Here is a 26,362-nt window from a genome sequence, read left to right as displayed (position 1 = left end):
GTTACCACTCAGAAGCTACTGTATTCATCTCGGTAAAAACCGGCGCTAAGCGAAAGCGCTTTGCCGCTTCTGGACCCCCACCCCCGAAGAATCACGGGGACCCATAATGGCTAAGAAATATTCCTTTTTACACAGCGCATCAAGCCTACAAACGAACCAAGCTAGTAAAGCCTCTGCAAATTAAGGAAGGCCATGAACGCACCCAGCAACTATGAATCCCTAATATACTCCCGGCGCTAGCAACACACACATGGCCTCAGCAGTTCCATCTGGCCCCGAACTTGAAGGCTTCTCAAGCCAAATTGCTGAATGGCACCCAAGAAGGGAGGAGGGGTGCCGACCCTCCTTTAGATCAGGTTCAATGGCACTTTCTTTTCTCCACCCCAGGTAACATTGGGGGCCGGCCGGGGCTCCCTTTCTGAAGGCCAGGAGGAAAACCACCGCTTCCTGCCATTCCCCACATTCAAGAAGAGTACATTGCAGGCACCACCATTCCCCCCACCACCACCACCACCTTCTTGGCTTCGGACCTGTTGCACCTTCGCTCTCGCTCTTCCCGGAGGAGACAATTCCTCCTCTTCCTCTCTCCCCCCACCCACCCACCGCCACCCATCACTCCCCGCATGGAAAAAACACAAAAGAGGCTGAGCACGTCCACCCCGCTCCTTCTCACCCGAAAGGGTCCCTTTCCCGGTTATCTTAATGGGGAACTTTGCAACCCGAAGAGACTTACCTCCGGGGGGTGAGAGGGAGGAAGGGAGGGAGGGGGAGGGAGGAAGGAGGAGGAGGGGGGAGAGCAGGGACCCCGGTCGTCCCCCCCCTCGCCTTTCCGTCGCTGGCGTGTCTTCGTGCCCGCCGCTTTCCTCTTCTTCTTCTTCTTCTTCTTCTTCTTCTTCCTGCTCCCTCCTTCCCTCCCTCTTGGGCGGGGAGGAGGAGAGGTGGCGCCGCCGGCCGAGGGAACCTTGCTGTCCCCCCACCGCTTCCTCTGACGTGAGCGGTAGAGCGTAGGTAGAAGCCACCGGAGGAGGAGGAAGTTCTGGGCAGCAACAAGTGCGGGCAGCTGCAGCGGGGATCAAGCGCCCGGCGAGAAAGCAGACCGGCCAACTCGGGGCGGAGCGACGGGCCGGGTGGAGTGAGGGTGGGGGGGAGGTTATCCCGCCGAGCCAGCGAGGCTGGAGCTCCTAGAGAGTCCCACGGGCCGGGGAGCTAAGCTGGGGAGGGAGGGAGGGTAGAGGAGGCGCTGGCAGGAGAGGTCGGGGCCTGGGTCCGTCCGGGCGGATGGATGGGTGGCTTGCGGCCGGTCAGGTAGAGCCGCCGGGGGTGGAGAGAGGGAGGCAGGAAGGCCAAAAGAAAAGAAAGGGAGGGGCAGGGGAAATTTATTTTTTAAAGGGGAAAGGAGGAAGAAGGGGGGAGAAAAGAAAAGGAGGGGGAAAAAAAGAAACAGAAAAAAAGGGGGGAAAAGAAGCTGCCGGCCCCTCCCCCTGCCTGCGCGCGCGCGCGCCTTACGTCACTCCCGCCCGCGCGGCGCGGCGACGTAACCCTTGGCGCGCGTCACTCGTCGCCTTGCTCGGCGTTGCCCGGGACAACGCCGCAAGGCGGCGCCTCCGCGGCCCGCGCTAGTGACGGTCCGGGGCTGTCCTAAGTAAACGGGGCTTTAATGGAGCTGGGTATTCTGCCGGAGCCCCCGGTTGGTCAGGGGGAAACGAAACGTCTCTGAAACAGCTTGCAGTCATCTGGGGTTCCTGCCGGATGTGTTGGCCTGCCAGCTCCCGCCAATTCCCTGCCATAATGGCTGGGGAGCGTGGAAAGCCGTAGTCCAACATTTGAAGGATCCCGGGCTGAGGAAGACATTTTTTTAAAAAAAAGATATTTCTGAGGAAACGAGGCCAACGGTCAATGTTGATTCGAGGTCTGAGGCCGCATTGGAAGCTCCAGTGGCTCTTACCTCCAATCCAGCTTTGTGTGGCTTCTTGTTCTTGCAGCCTGCAGTTCGTCTCTCTACCGGAGGGAAAGGAAGGTGACACCATGCGGCTCCTTTCAAATTTAGGCTACTACAGTACTCTTGGACACTTAGGACTAAGCTTCCATTGGACTTTAGCTGGAAAATAAGCCCTCCCGAATCAAAGGTTAAATAAGCATTTGTGCTCAAGAGACTGAACTGTAATGAGAGTTGCGCTGGATCACCTGCATATTATTTTTCTACAGAGTATTTTGCTGCCACACTCCCCAGATGCTTTTTTGTAAACGACAAATTTTAGATTTCAAGATATACCATATGTAAGAACTATGGGTAGGATGACCTTGGGGTGATTTTTAGGTTGATGCCTCCCCCATTTCCTGGAAGTTCAGCACTTTCAAAGATTGCCTCCTCCTTTTTCATTAGAACTTAATTTAGAAGATGAAAGTATATCCATCTTACAGCACTTAAGTGTGGTGTAATTACAAAAGACAGATCAAGCTTACACAGAAATAACTCTGAAATGGAAAGAAAATACTGGTTGAGTTCATATAACCTAATTAACTAAATTTGGCATTTGTAACTGACCATTTGTGGACCTAGCCATATTTTTCTATGTATATCTTGTTTCAGAATTGTCCCAGAAGGAATCATACCAAATATGCAGTAATGTACAGTGCACACCCCATTGTACAGACAGCTCCCTCGTGGAAGCAAAGGCTGGGAATATACAAGGGTGTCTTTACTATCCTAGCTTCATAATTAACAGTATTCCTTCATGAATGATATAAATTATAGTCTGGCCTGGCTAAAACCTGAACAGTATACCCTACTATATTTGAAGCATATCACTAATTTCTATACAATTCTTCCTGGATAAATGCAGAACTAAAAAAAAAAAATCAAAATTAAACAATTGTTTGAAAAATATAAACATTAAAACAAACCTCATTTTGATAAGTAGAAAATCTGAAAGACAGCCCGGTCTTACTGGACTTGATATCCTAAAATGTCTTGGGAGAACAAAATTTCAAAACTTTCAAAAATTCTCAACAAAATAGTTCCATAGTTGTATGGCCCTAGTCCTGGCTGTCCCTTATACTCTATCCTGTCATTACTGTGGCTGTCACTACTATCATAAATTCTTCACCTGATTTTAATGCATGTGTTAGATAGTAGTAAAGGTAAAGGTTCCCCTCACACATATGTGCTAGTTGTTCCCGACTCTAGGGGGTGGTGCTCATCTCCGTTTCAAAGCCGAAGAGCCAGCACTGTTTGAAGACGTCTTCATGGTCATGTGGCCAGTATGACTAAACGCCAAAGGCGCACGGAACGCTGTTACCTTCCTACCAAATGTGGTCCCTATTTTTCTACCTGCATTTTTTACATGCTTTTGAACTGCTAGGTTGGCAGAAGCTGAGACAAGTAACGGGAGTTCACCCCATTATGCGGCAGTAGGGATTCGAACCACTGAACTGCCGACCTTTCAACTGACAAGCTCAGCGTCTTAGCACTGAGCCACCTTTGGATAGTATTAGGGAAGGAATATTTTAAGTATATCCTGTGCTTATCATATACTTTCCAACTGGGTGATGTTTTCTTCCCATGGGAAAAAAGCAAATTGTTTATGTTTTGTGTTTGTTAAAAATAAGATTTGCAACAAGATCACCTTTAACCCAAATTAAAAATTATTTGGTCTGGGCTCAAAGCATAATTGCCATGAGTAAAGCTTTGGAGAAGTAGCTGAAGAATAATGCAGAACAGTCAGCAATGGCATTGATGTTCCTTTTGCCCTGAAGTTTGTGATTATAATTTTCCATTCTTAAGCAGTCATATTCTCCATGAAATAGCCTATAAACAGCACAATTTTCCAAAGTAACCAGTGGTATTTCTTCTGCTTTAATTTCCAGACATCAGCCTGAGGAAGTGTTACCCATGCTCAAATTAGTCAGTATTTATAGGAATAAAGAAAACAAATGCTTCATAGACTACTAAAGAACTCTTCTCCTTGGAAATGAGTCTTACTTGATATTATATGTTGTCAGCATTCACTTTGAAACTGCCCTGTCAAAGTTACCCTGTGAAGTGATCAGGGAAGAATAGCCTGTGTGCAAGAGGCAGATCTCCTGGTTTTAATGCTACTGAAAATAATACCACTTTATAGTGGCATAAGTTTTCATGGACTTTAATCCCCAAATGTCTGTACCATAAAGGAGTTACAGGAACAGAAACCACTTTGATTAAATCCAATGAGGAACTTAATACTTGCATTAACATCCCCATGTTACTTAATCCCCTTTGTTTTTGTCTACTTAGTAAGAGTATGTAAACTGAAAGACTGAGATCTACTCGTTACTCATACACAAAATATTAGAATATGTAAATAAAGTTTTAAATTCAGCATTATCAATAGAGCTATCCTAGCTATTCCTTTAACAGATAATCTATAGACATTGGCAGCGTAATAATTTTCTTGTTGGGAATAGCCTTATCTGTCCATTTTTAGACATGAAGTGGTTGCTTCAAGCTCAGCAGCAGAACTGTTCTTTTTTTAAATTCAGCTGAGTGCTACCCCAAGATCCTTATCAGATGTACATTCCCTTTCTGTGGATAAGATCTTTCAATTACAAAACTTCCAAAAGTCCCTAATTAATTTTGCAATAAAGACCATTTTGATTTTATATTGGGAAAGAATAGAATTTGGTTAATTAATACAGTGCTACTTGTCCAAAGCAAAGTATAGAGCTAAGTACCTACCTTCAGGGACAACAAAACATAAGACTACAAAGAAGTCACAGAAGCTTTGATATCCTCCATCCGCCTCCAGCTTGAAAGAAGTCCCGTCTATAGCTACCTAATTGCAATGAGACTAATTTCTGCACAAGCTATCCCTATATAGTCAACTCCTCCCACTTTTGCTCAGAAGTGCTTGATAGGACCACTAAAGAAAAGGGTCCAGGTGTTACCATTTGCCAACAAACACAAAGCAATCTTTGCTGCGGTCTATCACAGTAGGATTCCTTGTGCTTCATTAGAAGTAGCTCTGTCAGCTCTGGCTTATGGTAGGATTTTGGCATCCAGGATAGGGCTTGCTTGATCAGTTTCGGGATATGCGGGTAGAAACAAAATCTGAAATGTCTTGTGCTGCTGAGCAATAATTTCTCCTTTATCTGCAAAAATGGTTGAACTGTATTTACATTGATGGAAAACTATGCTATTTAAGAAAAAAAAAGTATATCCAATTTAGTAGTAGTTGTCTCTTTCTAATAGTTTTCTGGACGGTTTGGAGCAATAGGAAAACCCTAAAGTTCTGAATGCAGAGCCAAAGGTCGAAGAGTTCCTTAAGAAACAGGAAGTAAAGGTTATGAATTGGCCCTACTTTCTGAGGAAGAGAAATTAACCTTTACATGTCAGTTCTATTCTGCTGACTAAGCAGGGTTTTCTTATTGAGGAAATCTAACATTACGTCATTCACCTAATAAGGAAATAGGGTTTATTCTGCTGAAATCATTTATTTTTACTGTTGAAGCAGAACTGATGTTTCATTCTACAGTTTGCAATCTACCTTTTATTGTGTCAAACTTTGGAGGAGAGGGTGTCACAGTAAAAACATCAAAAATACCATTGATACAGTCAGTATAACTATATATTGGCGTGGCCAGTCTGGGGTTTCAAAACCAGTTTGGTTTTCTAAACCTTAAGTGTGGCTTTCAGAGTATTTCCAATAGTTGCCCATTTTAATATTCATTGTAGAATATTTATAAAATACTTGAATTAAAAACATTTTCCCAATTTTTAGTCCAATTGTGGGACTGCAGTTGGTACAATTGGGACTGCATGGTAACTGTGCCAATTATAAAATACATGGAAAAATCCCATTGTAGGGTAAACCCACTTAGGGTTAGCATTAGATCTCCATCAACTCGTAGAGCAAAATGGATGTCGCCAAGGAATTCACAGCGCATCAGTATGCTTAGAAGGGCGCTGAGTTTTTCAATCACACTTTTCTACCTTTCCAGGTAAAATACATGGAAAAATCCCATTGGAGGGAAAACCTACTTAAGGTTACGGTTTGGGTTAGGGTTAGGGTTAGGTCTCCATGAAGTCGTAGAGCAAAATACATGCCAATGAATTCATAGTACAACGATATGGTTAGCAGGGTTCAGACTCTTTCAGACAGGCTTTTCTATCTTCCCAGGTAAAATACACGGAGAAATCCCATTGGATGGTAAACCTACTTATGGTTAGGATTAAGGTTAGGGTTAGGTTTAGATCCCCAGGAATTCGTAGAGCAAAATGGATGTTACCAATGAATTTGGAGCGCATCAGTATGTTTATTAGGGCGCTGAGTTTTTCAGTCATGCTTTTCTACCTTTCCAGTAGGTAGAAAACTTGGCTGAAAAAAAATTAAACTGCTTAAACTCTATGGTTTTTAATGGCAAAACTCCATATCAAGGCCAAATTAGTCAATAATTTAATATTAGTTCTGATTCATAAATAATATATACCCTCTTCACCCAAACATGGCAAATACCTGAGGGGAGGTAATAATTTGGCTGACATTGAAATAAGTATACCTGAAGTCATCCTTATTTCAATAAGAACTGCAACAAGTTCTTATACAGTATCTCTTGAGATGTTTGTTGTATAAAAAGTCGACACTAAAAGAACGTATCTTTTCTTTTATGTACACTGAGAGCATATGCACCAAGACAAATTCCTTGTGTGTCCAATCACACTTGGCCAATAAAAAAATTCTATTCTATTCTATTCTATTCTATTCATTAGGCAAAAACTGACTCTTTCCTCATATCTTGGAGTTCTTTGTGCTCCCTGAACTTGGAACTTGGTTGTTTGCTTGCAGAGGTTTCATTATCTGGCTAGGTAACATAATTAGTGCACCTATATTGATTTGGTTGTTAATTCTAAGTTATCATTTCTGTAGTTCCTAACAGCTGTATCCTCTATAGATTTCCAATTGTTATCTGAGTTTCTTCTACTACTCTATCGTTGCTATTTGGTCTTCCATTTTCATAATTTTTCTGAATCTCTTTCAATTCTGCATCCCTAAGTATTTTATTTCTATTAATGACTATCCTTTGATCTGCTAATCTTTGCTCAATTATCTTTGAATCCAGATTTTCAAAAAAATTACATGGTTCAAACATTACGTTTAGGTAACCCATTTTGTTGGTTCCAATTTACAATAGAGGGCTATAATGGCTTGATTTTCAGGCAGACTATACTTTTACCACCTTTATAGTTGTTTCTTCAGAAATCCTTCAGGGCCAAGCCCTGGTTGCCCAACCATAGCCCCTGAGTCCCTCTGCCAATAGGGAGTTCCTAGGAGTTCCAACAACTGGCATGACCCTTGTTGACCCAGGCAACAACCAATCCAGCACAAGGGTTTTTTCTGTTTTTTCACCATGTTAAATGGATTGATGGACACCATCTGGCTCTTCGGTTGAGACCTGCCTGGCATGACTAACCCCTCTGGTAGAATACACTACCGGCAGCATAGTTCTCAGCTTCATCAGAGCATCACAAGCCCCTCATCTATCACAAGGTATCCATTATGGAGGGGATTGTTATTATTATTATTATCATCATCATCATCATCATCATCATCATCCTCTAGTGCAGGGGTAGTCAACCTTTTTATACCTACCGCCCACTTTTGTATCTCTGTTAGTAGTAAAATTTTCTAACCGCCCACCAGTTCCACAGTAATATGCCGTCTATCATTGTCTATGCATGCCTCTCGCGCATCGTGCATTGGGTTTGGGGGGGGTGCCGGCTACCAGCTCTGCTTGTCTGTTACAGCTGGGTGGTGTGGGGGGAGATGCACGAGCTATTCTGGGATGAGGGTCTTGTTTGCAGTCGCACTATAGCTCCATTTAGTTTCACTTAGGTAACGTGAACTAAACTTATGCGCGGGTGATACAAATAGTATATTTTCAGAAATTTAAATTGTCATGGAGAATTTTATGAAAACCTAATGAAAATGTTTTTAAATAATGCTATGAAAATTTTTCAAAAAGTCAATTAAATTAAAAAAAAGGAAAGTGCTTCAGTATTGGACAAAACCCCTACCGCCCACCATGAAAGCTGGAACAGCCACTTGTGGGCGGTAGGCACCAGGTTGACTACCGCTGCTCTAGTGCAAAAATGCTAGCATGGAGTTAAACAGAGCTGTTCTCGGTTTTAGGCATCCTGAATGAAATAAAACACAATTATTGTATTATAATATATTATGATTGTAAATCTAAAGATGCCTGGACAGAGAATTTGATACAGTGGTGTCAAACATCTCCAACTGTAACACATTACAGGTAGTCCTTGACTTATCACAATTGACTCTAAAATTTATGTTGCTAAGCAAGGCATAATTTTTTAACCTGTTTTACAACCTTTTTATCACAATTGCTCAGTGAATTGCTATAGTTGTTAAGTGAATCATGCAGGCATTAAGTGAATCTGGCCTCCCCCATTGACTTTGCTTGTTGGAAGCTGGCTGGGAATAGAATAGAATAGAATAGAATAGAATAGAATAGAATAGAATAGAATAGAATAGAATAGAATAGAATAGAATAGAATACGTATAAATTCAGTTCAGGACAGAACACTCTATTTGTAAGCAGTGGATATATTTGTATAGTTGTAGTGCTGAACTTAAAATACGCTTAATAAGAAAAAGCCTTAGAGGACAAAATCTTTTACCTAAGTCCCAGTTAGTTGCAATCTTTCTTACTACTTTGCTGGATGTGCAAGCCTGTTGTTAATGGCTGTTGATGTATGATAAAGGAATTGCCTGTAATGAGGCATATAGGCAATCCTCGATTTACAACCATTCACTAGCGACCGTTCCAAGTTATAACAGCAGTGAAAAAAGTGACACGACAATTTTTTAACACTGATGACCATAGTATTCCTATGGTCAATTTGGATGCTTGGCAACTGGGATTGCACTGTGGGATCATGTGATTGCCATTTGTAACTTTTCCATATGCATATGCACCAAGACAAATTCCTTGTGTGTCCAATCACACTTGGCCAATAAAGAATTCTATTTTCCCTATAGCCTAATAAAGCTACATTAGAGATAGGATAAATGAAACTAGAGGGTTAGGGCTAAGCTTCACATTTGAGCAATTGGAGAGTGTCAAGAGAATATGCTTTTAAAAGCACAGCTCTGATCTTTAAAACAGCTCTTACCAAAAAAGAGAGGAAAAAAATGGAGGCTTTTTGGGAGTGCTACTCCCTGATTTTGCTGTGTATCTACTGGTCCACACACACACACCAAGTATACAAGAATAGCTGCATCAAAGGTGCAGGAAAGGAACAGGAAACCCAGAAGGAAACTGTAATTTGAATTCTTTTCCATCCTTGATCTCTACCTCAAGCCTGTTTCTGAGGGAGGAGAATCTAGAGAAAAAAGTCAAAACAGAGAAGCCAATAGAAAGGAATTGCCATTTCTTTTGGTATTTATAACATTAATCGAGATCTTTCACTAAAGAATTTTTGCACTTTGTGAAATGCTAAATTGGACATGTTATAATGAATGAATTCACACCATACCTTATAAATCAGGAATGGGTATTTGCCTCCCCTCTACCTTTTGCAGTCTCCAAATTGTGTTAATAAAATTCAGTGGAAAAAAGATCAGAAGTGTAATATTTCTCCATTTGTTGTGTTGTTAAACCTTAACAAACAGATTTTATGTCTTACAATCACTGTAAACATGAAAAAATAACCCTTTTGTGCTGGTTTGTGACCATAATAAAGACTGAATATCTGAAGAAGACATTTTTGCTACTTTTTTAATCTGGTCAGTCAAAAGCAAGCATTTCCTATTCCACAATATTCTTTCAGCAGATATGGCCACAACTTGCCTACTTTTTCAGCCTAAAGTGCATGTAAATTGCCACTGACTTTCATCCTTTGAGTGATATAACACTTTTTTGTTGAAGACCCAACTCAGGTTGTTCCTTCCAGATTAATAAGGAAAAGTCAATATACATGAATTTAGCGTTTAAAAAAATAAAAAAATATTTTCATAGAGGACTAGAAAATTGCTCCTTACTTTCAATGGCTGAATCTTTGAACTGTGATTTAAAATTTCCCACAGTATGCATTATATCGGGGACACTGCTGAAAATATTAAGTAGTAGCTACCGTATCTACTGCCATAAAAATGAGCCTACATGAATATAGGAGAAAATGTATTTGAATTTTCAATCTGATAGCAAACATCCTTCAATGTGAACACAGCTTTTGGAAAATGATCAAACATATAAAGTGTTCCTTAAAAACAGCCACATGTGGGTTGAAAGTCAAGAACCATGCCCATCATGCCTCTAATGCATTCTAGGCTTATTTGAAACATAATACTATTTTTTCCAAAATGCTATTTTCCAAAGTGCACCTATCTGAACACTGAAGGATGTATATGGACAAGCTTCCAAAGATCTGGCTGGAAACTAGCATTTGAAGTCCTCAAGGAACAAGGAAAGACTCAATATCAACTAGCCAAATGCAGCTTATTCAATCATCCATGGCTAAAAATATGGCCAAAGTGACTTCCAAACTAGAAATTTGTTTCTATCTTAAAGCATCAGCCTGCTATGTGAGAGCCATAGCAGGACTTTTGGCAATGGCTGGGTGATGCTATAAGTTCACTGTGTCAACCAGGGGACACAATGTGATAGCCTCTATTGATTCATTTAATGATAATAATAATAATAATAATAATAATAATAATAATAATAATAACAACAACAACAACAACAACAACAACAACAACAACAACAACAACAACAACAGAGTTGGAAGGGACCTTGGAGACCTTCTAGTCCAACCCCCTGCCCAGGCAGGAGACCCTACACCATTTCAGACAAATGGTTATCCAACATTTTTTTAAAAATTTCCAGTGTTGGAGCATTCACAACTTCTGCAGGCAAGTTGTTCCACTTATTAATTGTTCTATCAGGAAATTTCTCCTTAGTTCTAAGTTGCTTCTCTCCTTGATTAGTTTCCATCCATTGCTTTTTGTCCTACCCTCAGGTGCTTTGGAGAATAGTTCGACTCTCTCTTCTTTGTGGCAACCCCTGAGATAATGGGACACTGCTATCATGTCTCCCCTAGTCCTTCTTTTCATTAAACTAGACATACCGAATTCCTGCAACCGTTCTTCATATGTTTTAGCCTCCAGTTCCCTAATCATCTTTGTTGCTCTTCTTTGCACTCTTTCTAGAGTCTCAACATCTTTTTTACATCGTGACGACCAAAACTGAATGCAATATTCCAAGTGTGGCCTTACCAAGGCATTATAAAGTGGTATTAATACTTCACGTGATCTTGATTCTATCCCTCTGTTTATGCAGCCCAGAACTGTGTTGGCTTTTTTGGAAGCTGCTGCACGCTGCTGGCTCATATCCCACCTTCAGCTGAACACACAAGATAACAAATAGCAGTGCTTTAAATTTGTGCAGAACCGCTCTGGGGCATCAAGCTATTCAATTGATCACTCCTTTTCATTTTTGATGGTCCCAATCCAGATTGGAGGGAGGGGATATAGTTATTCTTTAATAATGAAAAAACAAACCTGCCAAAACTGTCCCAGACTGGCTCAAACAAGTACAGTTGATAAGAATTATCCAGCCAGAAAAAATGGCCCCAGGAAATCCTGGCTTCGAAGTGGAATATTGAAACTGACACATGGTCTTGGGAGCAGAAGTGATTGTTTGCTTGAGAGAACATTCCAGCTGAGTGCACATACTTTTCTTCCCAGATACCTGCATATGGTTAGAAAACAAAACAATATAAGGCAGTGGGTGATTTGAGTGGTATGGGATTTTTATAATCTTTTCTTATGTATTTTCCAGAACTGCTTAAATCCTGCAGTTAATGGGCTTTTTAATCTAGATAGAACTATTTAAAAAAAAAACACCTGCTTAAATGCCTAGTCAAAACCCCTATTGTCTCCAGAATGAGATTTTAAAATTTTAAAGACTTGCTCCAGAGTTTAAATCCTGCTCTTTTGTAATGCAAAGCATTATTTTAGGTGTTTCACATACCCAAATAATGGGTGCTTTTTTAAAAATCCAAAACAATATTTTCAAAATCTATCTATTATCCAAAAAGTCTTTTTAAAAAAGTATTGTAAAATTGCATGCAATTCCTCATATACTTCAGGGGGTAAAAGGATGTATTAAAACCTTCCAGTATTGAAATCTGTGGTTTGACTTTTTGAGAGGTATTCTATCTATCTATACTATCCAGCATAGAAATGCAAAAGTTAAAAGAATTTAAAATCCTCCACAGGCAGTGGTGGGATTCAGCCAGTTCGCACCACTTCGGGAGAACCGGTTGTTAACTTTCTGAGCAGTTTGGTGAACTGGTTGTTGGAAGAAATCATTAGGGCAAAGAACCGGTTGTTAAATTATTTGAATCCCACCACTGTCCACAAGTGCTAATTACCTCTTGATCTAATCTACACAACTCAGAGACAAATAAAAGCAGTTACTATATGGCTACTTTTCAGGTTTTTATGGTAGCATAATGTGCCATTTCTCATGAATAATTGTTTCCAGTAAACTGATGGACAGAATATTTCCAGCCACAGAAAGAGGTAAGTAATATTAATTGCAATAATACTAGAGTATTATTAATTGCATAATAATAGTAATATTAATAGTAATATTAATTGCAATAATACGAGAGCAACTAATAGATTTAAACTAAATGTCAACCGCTTTAATCTAGATTGCAGAAAATATGACTTCTGTAACAGAATCATCAGTGCTTGGAATACTTTACCTGACTCTGTGGTCTCTTCTCATAATCCTAAAAGCTTTAACCAAAAACTTTCAACTACTGACCTCACCCCATTCCTAAGAGGACCATAAGGGGCGTGCATAAGCGCACAAACGTGCCTACCGTTCCTGTCCTATTGTTTTTCTTTTCTTCTTCCTATATATATATATATGCTTATACCTCCTAATATTTACTCATATATGTGTTTATATGCTATATAATCTTTTTGTATGATACCTACATATATTGTTGTGACAAAATAAATAAATAAATAAATAAATAAAATAAATATGCATCTGGATACACAAAAATCAGACACTTAATCCAGTGCATTGTCCTTGGTTGAGAGAAGATTGTTCCTATAATGGCAAACACTGCTCCAGCTCCAGTAAGTTCTCACTATTTTTGTCATGCTATTTCTTGCTTAGTGTTTATGGAACACTTACCCCACAATACTGTTGTGTGAATCCCTTTAGGGCTTAGGGAAGCAGGGGATATGGCAGGCTTGACCTGTTTGTGTATGTGTGAGTGAGACAGGCAGGCAGGCGAATCAGATGGATGCTGAGGAAAATGATATAAGGCCATGGTGTTAGTGGTGACAACTGGTGTAGGTCAGTAAATGAAAGAGGAATGTTGAAAAGCTGAACTCTGGAGGCCATTGTTAGGGAGTAGAAGGTCAGAGGTGATGTCTGGGAGCAAAGTTATTGTGGGGGAAAGAGATGGAGATTAGGCTATTAGGTTGCAGACGCTTTACTTCTGAAAGTATTTCAAATAATATAGACAGCATCAAGTAATCTGAATGTATAGGTGTACATGTGCTCCAACTAAGACCCAAACAAAGGCATAAGGCACACTGGTCACTTAGAAATGCTTAAGACATAAAACGCATGAGCACCGTTAATCCTTGTTCAGTGACTGCCTCATTTAGCAATCATTTGCAATTACGGTGGTGAAGAAAAAGTAACTTTGCAACCAATCCTCACATTTACGGCCTTCAACAGATCTGTAAAAGCAAAATAGAGCTGAAATCATATCATAAGCATTGTGATTTCAATTCGCTATGGCTTCACTGAACAACCAGGTTGCTAATCCCAATGGTGGCCACTAAATGAGATCTACCTGTATTCATTTTGATTGCTGAAGTACTACTTGGCTTGGTTCTGGGCACGCTCCAGACCATCTTCCCCATAACCAACCAAGGCATTCATTCAATTGGGGAAGTTACTTCAATCAGAATAGAGCTGGAAAAGATCTTGAAGGTCTTTTAGTCCAGCAGGAGATCCTATATCATTTCAGACAAGTGACTATCCAGTCTTTTCTTTAAAAGCTGCAGTGATGAAGCAGCCACAATTTCTGAAGGCAAGCTGTTCCACTGGTTAACTGTCCTCACTGTTAGGAAGTTTCTCCTCAATTCCAGGTTGCTTCTCTCCTTAATTAGTTCCCACCCATTGTTTCTTATGTTGCCTTCTGGTGCTTTGGAAAATAAATTGAGCCCCCTCTTATACCTAATATATGAGATCAGTGGGGAATTAAGGATAGTGTAGCCCCTACTTTCTTAAATAGAGAATAGAATAGAATAGAATAGAATAGAATAGAATAGAATAGAATAGAATAGAATAGAATAGAATAGAATTTTTTATTGGCCAAGTGTGATTGGACACACAAGAATTTGTCTTGGTGCATATGCTCTCAGTGTACGTAAAAGATACCTTCATCAAGATGTCTAAGGTACAACACTTAATGATAGTCATAGGGTACAAATAAGCAATCTGGAAACAATATCAATATAAAACATAAGGATACAAACAACAAAGTTACAGTCATACAGTCATAAGTGGAAGGAGATTGGTGATGGGAACGATGAGAAGATTAATAGTAGTGCAGATTTAGTAAATAGTTTGACAGTGTTGAGGGAATTATTTGTTTAGCAGAGTGATGGCGTTCAGGAAGAAATTGTTTTTGTGTCTAATTTTTCTGGTGTGCAGTACTCTGTAACGTCATTTTGAGGGTAAGAGTTGAAATTGTTTATGTTTAATAGCTGAAACAGTTTATGTTTAAATAGCCACCTTCCCCCAGTGTGGATAGATTGGCCTTAACCTCATTCATCCTCATTCATGAGCCGTGGTGGTACAGTGATTAGAGTGCAGTACTGCAGGCTACTTCTGCTGACTGCCGGCTGCCTGCAATTTGGCAGTTCAAATCTCACCAGGCTCAAGGTTGACTCAGCCTTCCATCCTTCCAAGGTCAGTAAAATGACCCAAAATTGTTGGGGGCAATATGCTGACTCTGTAAAATACTTAGAGAGGGCTGTAAAACAGTATATAAGTCTAAGTGCTACTGCTATTGCTATCTGAGCAATAAAAACAGATCTATTCTATAGGGGATTTGCAACTTAAGGTAAGGCTGCTTAAGGTTGACAACTCCCAGGTATATTTAGTTGGTCTATTTAATTGGTCTATTTAGGTATGAAGCAGCATTTTACTGAAGTTGGGGTTTTATGGGTGATCACATGCTTACTTATTATATGTGGTTTTATTTTACGGTTCTGACAAGTCATACCATACCACAGTATAGAAATTGAATAAATATATTTATGAATGTTAAAAACACACACATGCAACAGCGGTGGGATTCAAAACATTTTACTGCCGGTTCTGTGGATGTGGCTTGGTGGGCGTGGCATGGCTTAGTGGGCGTGGCACGGGAAGGATACTGTAAAATCTCCATTCCCACCCCACTCTAGGGGAAGGATACTGCAAAATCCCCATTTCCTCCCGATCAGCTGGGACTTGAGAGGCAGAGAATAGATGGGGGCAGGGCCAATCAGAATTTTTACTACAGTTCTCCGAACTACTCAAAATTTCCACTACCGGTTCTCCAGAACTGGTCAGAACCTGCTGAAACCCACCTCTGACATGCAAGTCATGCACACTGAATACACTTTGTGATGCTAGGCTGTTTCACTTGAAGGGAAATAAACCTGTTTCATTTTCCTGCAAAATATGATCAAGGAGTGGGTTTTATTACACAAACATTGGGTTGGCTTGAGCATTCAGGGTTGAATGAAAAAGGCTTGTAGTGGGGCATGGATCCCCTTTCCCCCAAGCAGAAGACTTTTGGGAGGAAACAAACCATGTTCAAGCCACAGACTGGCAAGGCATATGGCTGCGGTATTTATAACTGTAATGAGCCTCACATGAAAAGTGACTAAGAACCAAAGGGCTGTATTTTTAAACAAGCTTTGACGTAAGTGTGAGCAAAGAGCTATAAATTAGCCTCCTACACCCCACTCTTCGTCTTTCCTGGCTAACAGGATGTTGGGCCATTAAGAATCCAGGGCTGCCTGGTTAGCACTAATATGAAGCAATATTTCACCTATTTTTGTGCAAAGCTACAAATCGGAAATATTTAGATATGCATTGCACTCTTGAGATCATTCTGGCAGCCAGGCAGTCAAACCTGAGCAGTGTAGTGGTACCTTAAGGTACTAGGCTAGCCCCTGGGAGATGGTGAGTTCTAGTTCTGCCTTAGGCACAAAGCCAGCTGGGTAACCTTGAGCCAGTCCATCTCTCTCAACCCTAGGAAGCAGGCAAGAGCAAATCGCTTCTGAAATCTTGCCAAGAAAACTGCAGGGCCTTTTCTAAGCAGTTGCCAGACATCAGCACTTATTCAAAGAAACACACACACACTCACACACACACACACATACTGCAGGAGTTTCTTTTTTTTTTTTTTTTTGCAAAAATTTTTTATTTTTCCATAATAATTCCCACAATTTGACCAGTGTACAATACTGCAGGAGTTTCAAATACATTAACTGCACTTCCAAAATTCTGGCTATACTGTAGTAATGCATAAAATTTTTAACCCTAATTTAAAAAAAACTAAATCATTTCTTGAAAGTTTAGAAGGGAACGCGCATTTTTCTGTTATATTTCATATATATCCTGTTATATGAAAGTTATTTCAATTTGTATAGGGTTTACACAAAGAATGAATAATCAATGACTCTCAATAGGTATTTGCTTCTTCCAAATCAATTTCCTAAGTCACAAGATGTTCATACTTACTGCCAGATGATAATTGGAAATGGAAGCTACATTTGCCATAATCTTTCCTGAGAATTCATCCTTCATCTTCAACCATATAATAAATACATTCCCAATCCTTTTGTCACATATAAAAATAGCCTTTTCAAATGCAACTTCAAAGCCTTTATTGTCACTGTACATCATGTATACAACGAAATTAGTTTAGACTCTACTGGTGCAGTCCATATAAGAAGAATGTCAGATGCCAGTTGTTTAAGTCAGAGTTGACTGAATTAACCCCAGAGAGAGTTAGTTAGGACATTGATGGATGTTTATGCAGCCTATTTTTTTCAGGGATCTTGGTCCATAAGATTTCACAAGAACCAGTTCATCATTCCTGTTTCATGGAAAGATCTTTAAGGGCCTCCATTTATCCAATCAGAATTTTCATTTAGTAGTGAGGTTCAGTCATCACAAATCCAGTTCTTCCTTAGCCCTCAAGTCTGCACAGGTTAAGGTTTTGCCAGTGAATCCTGTGTTAAAAATGAAGCTAGTTATTCCAGCACTTATGTTTTGCTGATCCCATTGCCAGATTATAGCTGTAGTGGGCTGTGAGAATAAACTTGGGAGATAGGAGGAAGAGCTGCAGCCTTCTCTGATAAGAGAAATTGAGCCCAAAGCAGGAGTGGGAATAGAAAAAAAAATCGTAAAGGACCCTTCCTCATTTTCTGGAATATAAAGGTAGAGGAAGGGGGAAGTGCTTTCAAACTTGCAAGATTCTGTTACTATATTTTAAAAAAAGGTAAAGGTTCCCTCACATATATGTGCTCGTTGTTCCCAGCGGGGGCGGTGCTCATCTCTGTTTCTAAGCCGAAGAGCCAGCACTGTCCGTAGATGGTCTCCATGGTCATGTGGCCGGCATGACTCAACGCCAAAGGCGCACGGAATGCTGTTACCTTCCCACCAGAGGTGGTCCCTATTTTTCTACTTGAATTTTTTACATGTTTTCAAACTGCTAGGTTGGCAGAAGCTGAGACTAGTAATGGGAGCTCACCCTATTACATGGCACTAAGGATTCAAACCGCTGAACTGCTGACCTTTCGATCGACAAGCTCAGCGTCTTAGCCACTGAGTCTGGGTTCTTGGGTTTTGATTTCCTGATCTGCACTACCTTGAAGAAGTGACAATAGCAGGCAAGTTAAAAAACAACCCTGTATATGAGCTTGAAAATGTCCGCAGAGTTGAGTGAAACTCAGTTGTGAGAGGACAATTTCTATGTTGGTTTGATAATGACAACTAAGTGAGTTTCAGGTGAGGCATGCTGCACGATTACAGCGAGACTAATGCATGTTTAAAATCAGTTCCAAACGTGAGCATGATGTTGGGTGGATTTTGAGAGCTAAGCTGAAAGGGAGAGAGGTTGGTGCTTTACTTGAAAGCAGAGCTGTGAAACCGCTGGGCACCCTCCAGGTTCTACATTAGTAACTTTAGATCTAGTTTCTGCAGTGGCAAACAGGATTCTAGTCCGGTTGCACAAAAGAGAGCAAAGCAGTTGGTGGATTGGTAGGTCCACCAGTATATCAGTTACAATCTTTCCATGCTACAAAATATTTTTTTTAAAAAAAAATAGGCACCTTGCTGGAATCGGGAAATAGCAACCAGAGGCATCCAAACACTGCAATCCGTGCCAAATTGCTCCTATGCCAATAACAAAGTGGTGCCTGTTACTTCTGAAAGCTCTTTTGCCAATCAATAACTACAGATAGCAAAGGTCTAGGGGACTATTTTGACCAAGGCCAGATCTACCATAGATCCTACCTTCATCACGTGAAGGGCTAATTTTTAATTCCTCAGTCAAGAATGTTGTTATGTTTCTCTGTCATTGGCAATCTCATGTATCAATTCAGTTCAAATTTTTATTGTCAGTGCACAACATATGTACAATGAGATTGGTTGAGCTCCCTCAGTGCACTCCCCCCCAACACAATGCAACTCACAGTGAAGACAGAAAATCCCTTACCCAATAAATCATATTAACAAAACACCCAGTCCTATTGCACCAGTGTGAACATGTTACACGTTGCGCTAGCCCTGCAAGTTCATCGTACTACATAGTTATGATGATATTTCACATTCAGGAGTCTGACAGCCCATGGATAAAAACTGTTCTTCTGTTGTGGTCCATCAGCAGCCTATGGAGCTAGCAATGGAGTTGGACAGCGATGAGGCTGAGGTGAGGCCAAGGCCATCGGGAAGTGAGGTACGGACTCCAGAGCCTCCAGAAACTGATAGTAGTAAGACAGAGGAACAGGAGAAGCCTGTTCCTAATGCACGCATGAGAAGAGCTGCCAGAAGGCAAGAGAAGCTCAAGCAAAAAGGACAACTCAGGAGTAGGGCCAAGAGATGATTGGCCTCTCCCATAAGGCTTAAAACAGACCAGCTGTTGTGACCCAGGTTCCTGGACCCAGACTCCTGGACTCGGATGATTCAGAAAGTGAGGGAGAAGACCTGGCAAGCCCTGCTTCTCTTGAGCCCTCTCCCTCCCTGGCACCCACTCAAAGGGAGGAGGAGGGGCCGGCAAGGCCTGATTCTCCCGAGCCTTCTTCTGATTTGGCAACGCCCCAAGAACAGTTTTGGAGTGACGCAAGATTACGAAGACATGATCGACGTGCGCAGCAGCGGAAGAGTTGGGACAAAGCCAAGTCATAATTGTCATGCAGTGACATCTGCAGAGACTATAAATAGGAGGCGGGACTTCCTGGTTTTTTGTCTTGGACAAAGTAATGAATTGGCGCGAGCTAACTGTTTCAATGGAGGGAAGAATATATTCGTGAGTAATTCTGGCCTTATCTATAATTTCCTCGTTATCTCCAGAAACTTGGCAGGCCCGTGGGTAGACGTGGCCAGGACATGTATCTATGTAAATAAAAGGAAAAAAGGAAGGCCTCTGACGGACTCTTTGCTGGGAGTATTGGGGGAAGGGAAACAGAACACCAGCTTTGCCAGAAAACAATGTTGGTAGCTTCGTCTTCTGCTTCATCTTCTGCTTCATCTACATCTTGCCTTTATTTTTTGTGACTTGTGAACTTCTGCCAAGAAAGGCCTTTGGCAGTTTACCTAATTGGACCAAGGTTTGCGAGAGAACTGAGGAATTTGTGTTGGGAGGTATTTGTTTTAATTTGAGTTGAATGACGCTGGGCATAAAGTAATTCTCAGCTGTTTGAGTAAAGTTTGTTTGTTTTTTCACAGACTGAGTTTCTTACTACCTACTTGGGCCTGGGTCACAACATCTTCAGCCTGTTTATGTGGCTGGCTATGCATCTATATCTCCTTCCCAATGGTAGGAGGGTAAAGAAGTGATGACCAGGTGAGAGTCATCCCTGAGAATTTTCCTCACTCTTCTGAGGCAGCGAGCCCTAGCGATCTCAGTGGTATCAGGGGACAGCCCACGATGTTTTGTGCTGTGCTCACCACCCTCTGTAATGTTTTTCTATCCGCGGCTGTCAAACTGGCATGCCATATTGTGATGCAATAAGTAAGGACACTTTCTATTGTGGACCGGTAGTTACCTGATCTCTGATTTTTCTGGGAAGAAAAGCAGAGAACCAGATGTTCTGGTTCTCTGCTTTTGACTCTTCCCCTTCCAAGATCTTAGAAAGGTGCTTCTGTTTTGAATGGACTACACTCATTGGCCAAAACCAAGTAAACAATATTACAGCTTAGCACAATGTATGGATTTTTGGAGCTATGGTGCGCAGCAGTTAGAATGCAGTATTGCAGGCTAATTCTGCTGACTGCCATGGCTTTGATCCCGACCGGCTCAAGATTGATTCAGCCTTCCATTCTTCCAAGGTCAGCAAAATGAAGACCCAGCGCAGTGAGGGCAATATGCTGACTCTGGAAACCACTTAGAGAGAGCTATAAAGCACTGTGAAGTGGTATATAAGTCTTAAGTGCAATTGCTATTTAGATAATGAGGTTTATAAGCCATGATTTAGGGGTTAGCATTATATCTAAATCAGTCCACAAGGACTTGCTCAGCAAATTGTAGTTAAATCAAAACAACAAGTTGGCATAAAGTGTGAAAATAGATATTGAGTTAAAGCGATGGTCTGATTGAATGTGTACCTTCCTGTTGACTGATGTGATTCTTTTCATAACCAGTTGATTAATGTGATCCATTTCAGGACCAGTTCCAAAAAATGAAAACCAGGGCTAGAAAGTAGTAGGATTTCTGCCCCAACTGACCCCAGGCAGGATGCCAAATAAACAGGGAAAATAGGACCTGTTGTTCAATATGATTTGAGAGCCACAGATACCTGAACGTTAGAACAAGAAAAGAGAAAAAGATTTATTTATTTATTTATTTTGTCACAACATCATACAAAAAGATTATATAGTATATACACATATAAACATATATAGGAAGAAGAAAAGAAAAACAATAGGACAGGAACGGTAGGCACGTTTGTGCGCTTATGCACGCCCCTTATGGTCCTCTTAGGAATGGGGTGAGGTCAATAGTAGAAAGTTTTTGGTTAAAGCTATTAGGATTATGGGAAGAGATGTTTGAAAATGATTCGAAAGGAAGAGAAAACTACACTAAAAATATGAAACAGAAAGGGAAACTGATACATAAATAAAATCCACCATTATGAAATCCACTTTTATAAAACAAGTATTAATCTCAATCTCAAATCATAATTTGTTCTAGTAACAAACTGAAGAAGAAATACATCTGATTGTCCTAATCCCAATCAACACATGCACCCTTATTTGCTGGGTTTATTGCATCAAATTATGTATTGCATATCTGGCTATTCAACATAGATACACTATATACACACCCATCACTCTGTTCTCTTTCAGGGTAAATTACATGGTGCAGAGCCGAGAAACAGAATAAGAAATAGGAAGCCAAATGTCTATTGAGATTCTCAGTCATCAGTCATGGTTATGCCAAAAATGTTTTTTCTAAAGGCAATGACTTTCTTTGTTTTTACTTGAAGATGCTTCATTTCTCATCCACATTCTGGACAGAGAGGGTGGTTGGTTTGAAAGAGAGGTCAAAGAGGCCATCCACATTAAGATTGAACAGCCACCTCTTACAAAGTGGGAGCGATAGGACATCATCTATTTCCAGTCTACAACACAATCCTTTCAGCAGTTCTAAGAAGGTTCTACACCCGTTTTCACTATTCAGGTGACCCTGAGAACACAGATAAACCTCCAAGTGGCCTCAATGACTCTCAGAAAGAAATGACTACTATACTTTTATATGGACTTTTCTAGGGTAATGTATGTATTAGTTTATGGGATCAATAGGCTCTTATTTGGGTCTCTTCCCTGCAAGTCATGGTGTGATTGCCGAAATTCTGCCCCATTCCTTCTCCAATTGCACATTCCACCACATTAATAAAGAATATTAATGAGTAAAAAGAGTGAAATTCTGTATGTGGTATCAGTTTTCACAGTGTCATGACTGGATCTTAGGGCGGAAAGGACACAGAAGAAAGTGAAAGAATGATTCTAAGAAGACAAAATGTGGTCAGGTATGAAAAGGGGCTTAGATAACACTACACTACACTACTAACCAGAGCTTATAAAACATTTGCTAGACCAATACTTGAATACAGCTCGCCTGTGTGGAACTCATACCACATTTCAGACATCAATACAATTGAACGTGTCCAGAAATATTTTACAAGAAGAGTTCTCCACTCCTCTGAATACAACAAAATACTTTATACCACCAGACTTGAAATCTTGGGTTTAGAAAACTTAGAACTCCGCCGCCTTCGACAGGACCTATGTTTAACTCATAGAATCATCTATTGCAATGTCCTTCCTGTTAAGGATTACTTCAGTTTCAATCACAACAATATAAGAGCACAAACGTGCCTACCGTTCCTCTCCTACTGTTTCCTTTCATTATATCCAATTTATATAGTTATTTCATACTTATACTCATATATATGCTTATATATTATATAGTTACTTCATGCTTATGCTTATATATACTGTTGTGACAAAATAAATAAATAAAATAAATAAATAACAGATATATCTCCTCGTAGAATGAAGGGAAAATCGAATAGGGAAAGAAGATATGGAAGTTCCTTGAAGAAGAATGAGTGGCACATAAATATATACCAAATAAAATGTATACCAAATATATACCACATAAAATATATCTGAAATGGGAAGTATGGAAAAGGATCTGTAGTGTAATGATGAAGTAAAAGAAACTGTGGCGAGAAAAATGCATGGAAGAGAATGCTTTTTCCCCCTTTTCTTTTAACTACCCTGTAATCTCTTGCATTGGGGTAGAGTCAGGGTGACGGAATGGATAAATGAATGAGCATTTACTGGCTGGATGCCCTTCCTGATGCCTACCCAGAGTTTGCAGCAAATATTTTCTCTTTGCACCTAGAGAGAGAAAAATACCTGCTGTTTCCTAGGATCTAAGTCACAGCCTCCTGATTCTGAGGCAAGAGCTCCACCTCTAGGCCGTCACAACACTCATCAAAGAGAATGACTACTGGGGGGGGGGGAAATAGGTTGAGGGAAAGATACTTGATGTCAGCCCTCCCTGTTAAACCAGATGGGAAACAACACTACACAAAGTAATTCTACTTTACTTCGATTGAATCATTTTTGTCATTATTGTTTTTGTTTTGTACTTTAGCTTTGTCTTTTATTTTTTCCATTTTCTTTTTTCCGTCTTACTTTGTTTTAGTTTTGTATTTTTTTTTTGTATTTAAAAATTTGTATTTTTCTTGTATTTAAAACTTTTGATGAAATTATAGTAAAAACAAACAAACTGCAGGATGTGCACGGATAGCAACTCCCTTGTTTCCAGTCACATCAAGGAAAGTATCACAGTGCACATCTGAGTTCTATATCTCCTATTTAAATCTGGGAAAAGAGCAGATCCTGGCAGGGATTATACTACATATAACATACTAATTTTATAAGAACGATTTTCATAAGATACTATAAAATATGAGAATGTATACTATTTATATGGTGACTTTTAGGCATGGCATTCTGAGTCTGTAACAGTTAAATTAGATGTGGCATTAAACATGGGGATTTAATTTGTTTCCCACTCTGAAATATTATTTCCTGCTACAGAAAGGAACTGTCAGTTTCCATCTGGATCATGATGAACACAAAGTATGATACAGATACTATTTCCTCCAATACTGCAGTCCAGGCAAAAGTCGCATTTCCCGAAATTCTTATTAGTCTTAGCGTGGAAGCTGTTTGGTTTAATAAGCACACAAAAAATGGTTCATTATTCAAACTGCAGCCACAGGGTGGCAAAAGTGTTGCATTGAATTGCATAATTTGGATCTGTAAATAATCTTGAAATCTCCTGTTACAGCAACATAGCAGATACATAGCTAGAAGCAAAAAATCCCGATCTAATTGTATTTTTCAGCCCCAAACCTCACAAGAACTTTGAAAAACCGAAAAAAGTTAAAAGCTAAGTAATCAAGAGGGCTAAAACAAATCCTTTAGGAGGAAAAATTCAATGTTCATGCATTTTAGGGGGAATAGCCATTTTTATATGGCTGTACACCGCCCTGAGTCCCTAGGGAGATAGGGCGGTATAAAAATATGAATAAATAAATAAATAAATAAATAAATAAATAAATAAATAAATAGTTTTGCTGTTCCACCAGAAAAATACAAGTAGTCCTTGACTTACAACAGTTCATTTTTAGTGACTGTTCACAGTTACGACGATACTGGAAAAAATGACTTATGAGCATTAGGACTGTTGCAGCATCCCGACAGTCACATGAACAAAATTCAGGCGTTGGCAATTGACTCGTATTTATTTATTTTTAAATATTATTTTTTATCATACAATTGTCTTTGTTTTATTTTCTATATCCACAATGGCAGTGTAGTGACTGGGTATAATCTCTTTTAACTAGAAATAATAATTCTTATACACACAATAGCTATAACTATTATTCTCAAAATCTATTCACCATATTCTTCACAAATCCTTATTAAACTTTTTCTATTATTTAATTAAATGCTCTGTTCGGGTTTATCTATAATTATTTTGTAATATCAAGCATTATAAACATCATATAACTATCACATTTGTAACTATTATCGGCCAAGTCTATTAATCATAATGTGTACTTATCTTCATTATTCAATATTCATTATTTAATTACACATTTACTTTATTTTTATTACATATGCTCCTTGATTCTAAATTTCTTACTTCTGCTTCTATCTTCTAACCATTGATAAAATAATTCCCAAGTTAAAAAGTATTCCGTTTCTTCCTTATCCTTAATTTTCAATGTTAATCTATCCATTTCAACACATTCTAGAATTTTCTTTATTACATTTTCCTCTATAGGTATATTTTCACTTTTCCAATTTTGTGCATACACAATTCTCGCTGCTGTTACCATGTGCAAAATTAAATATTAAATAAATTAATGTAAATTTTAAATATTTTAAATAATATTAAATATTAAATATTAAACAAGAACATCTCTGGTTTTAGATCTATTTGTTGTTTTATCATTTCTTCTAGCCACATTTTTATTTTTAACCTATATTTTTTTGCCATAGGACAAGTCCACTACATATCATAGTAAGAACCCGGTATCTGTTTACATTTCCAACATCTGGGTGATATATGTTGGAACATCTTTGCCATTCTTGCTGGTAAAGCAGATGCCACCTATAAACATTTTGTAGAGATTTTCTTTGCAGACTGTTGATATCGTCAATTTATAGTTTCTTTTCCAGAGTCTTCTGACAAGCAAAGTCAATGGGAAGACAGATTGACTTAACAACTGGGTTACTAACTTAACAACTGCAGTGGTTCACTTAACAATTTTGGCAAGAGAGTTTGTAAAATGGGACAAAATTCACTTAACAAATATCTCATTTAACATAAATTTTGGACTCAATTGTGGTCGTGAGTTGAGGATTACCTCTAAAACTATTTAATTTCTTTTTGTTGTTTTAGTTTCAAAATCATGTTTGACCCATCGCGATCCCATGGACAACGTTCCTCCAGGCCTTCCTATCCTCTACCATCCTCTGGAGTCCATTTAAGCTCACACCGACTGCTTCAGTGACTCCATCCAGCCACCTCATTCTCTGCCGTCCCTTTCTTCTTTTGCCCTCAATTGTTCCCAGCATTAGTCTCTTCTTCAGTTAGTCCTTCCTTCTCATTAGGTGGCCGAAGTATTTGAGTTTCATCTTCAGTTAATTTCTTTTACAAAAATGTTAATTTTTTTAAATAAAATATTGCTGTCAATATCACATATACTATAAAAGAGTTTGTTTTTTCTGATGACAGAATAATACAGTTGCTTAATGTGAAAGGTTTTTTTGTGTTTATCTGGGATATACGTGTGCAGAAATCAAAATAGTATTCTGAGAACTGCAGGAGCAAACCAGAAAAAAGGTAGCAACTGTAAGAAGTTTCTCAACTTGTTTAAAAATCTGAAATTTGGCCATGGAACTACAAATGGGATTGGATCATAGCGACAACAAAGAATGTGTTGTA

At 39.5% G+C, this 26,362-nt stretch overlaps 1 protein-coding gene across 10 annotated transcripts in view; it reads right to left on the bottom strand.

Annotated features, from left to right (window-relative positions):
- Positions 1–1,375, bottom strand: part of R3HDM2 (R3H domain containing 2) — a 189,469-nt gene extending 188,094 nt beyond the window's left edge. For 4 of the 10 annotated variants that reach the window (XM_058167087.1, XM_058167091.1, XM_058167086.1 and 1 more), the window contains exon 1: positions 734–1,373. The gene's annotated coding sequence lies outside the window, so the exon portion shown is untranslated. Of the gene's footprint in view, positions 1–733 lie in introns of all 10 variants that reach the window. The other 6 variants (XM_058167083.1, XM_058167082.1, XM_058167089.1 and 3 more) reach the window with 3 other exon arrangements.
- Positions 1,376–26,362: the final 24,987 nt, after the last annotated feature.

The sequence above is a fragment of the Ahaetulla prasina genome, chromosome 2 (genome assembly GCF_028640845.1).
Source record: "Ahaetulla prasina isolate Xishuangbanna chromosome 2, ASM2864084v1, whole genome shotgun sequence".
NCBI lineage: Eukaryota > Metazoa > Chordata > Lepidosauria > Squamata > Colubridae > Ahaetulla > Ahaetulla prasina.
Note: the sequence above shows the minus strand (reverse complement) of the source record. Positions and strands in the feature narration are given on the sequence as shown.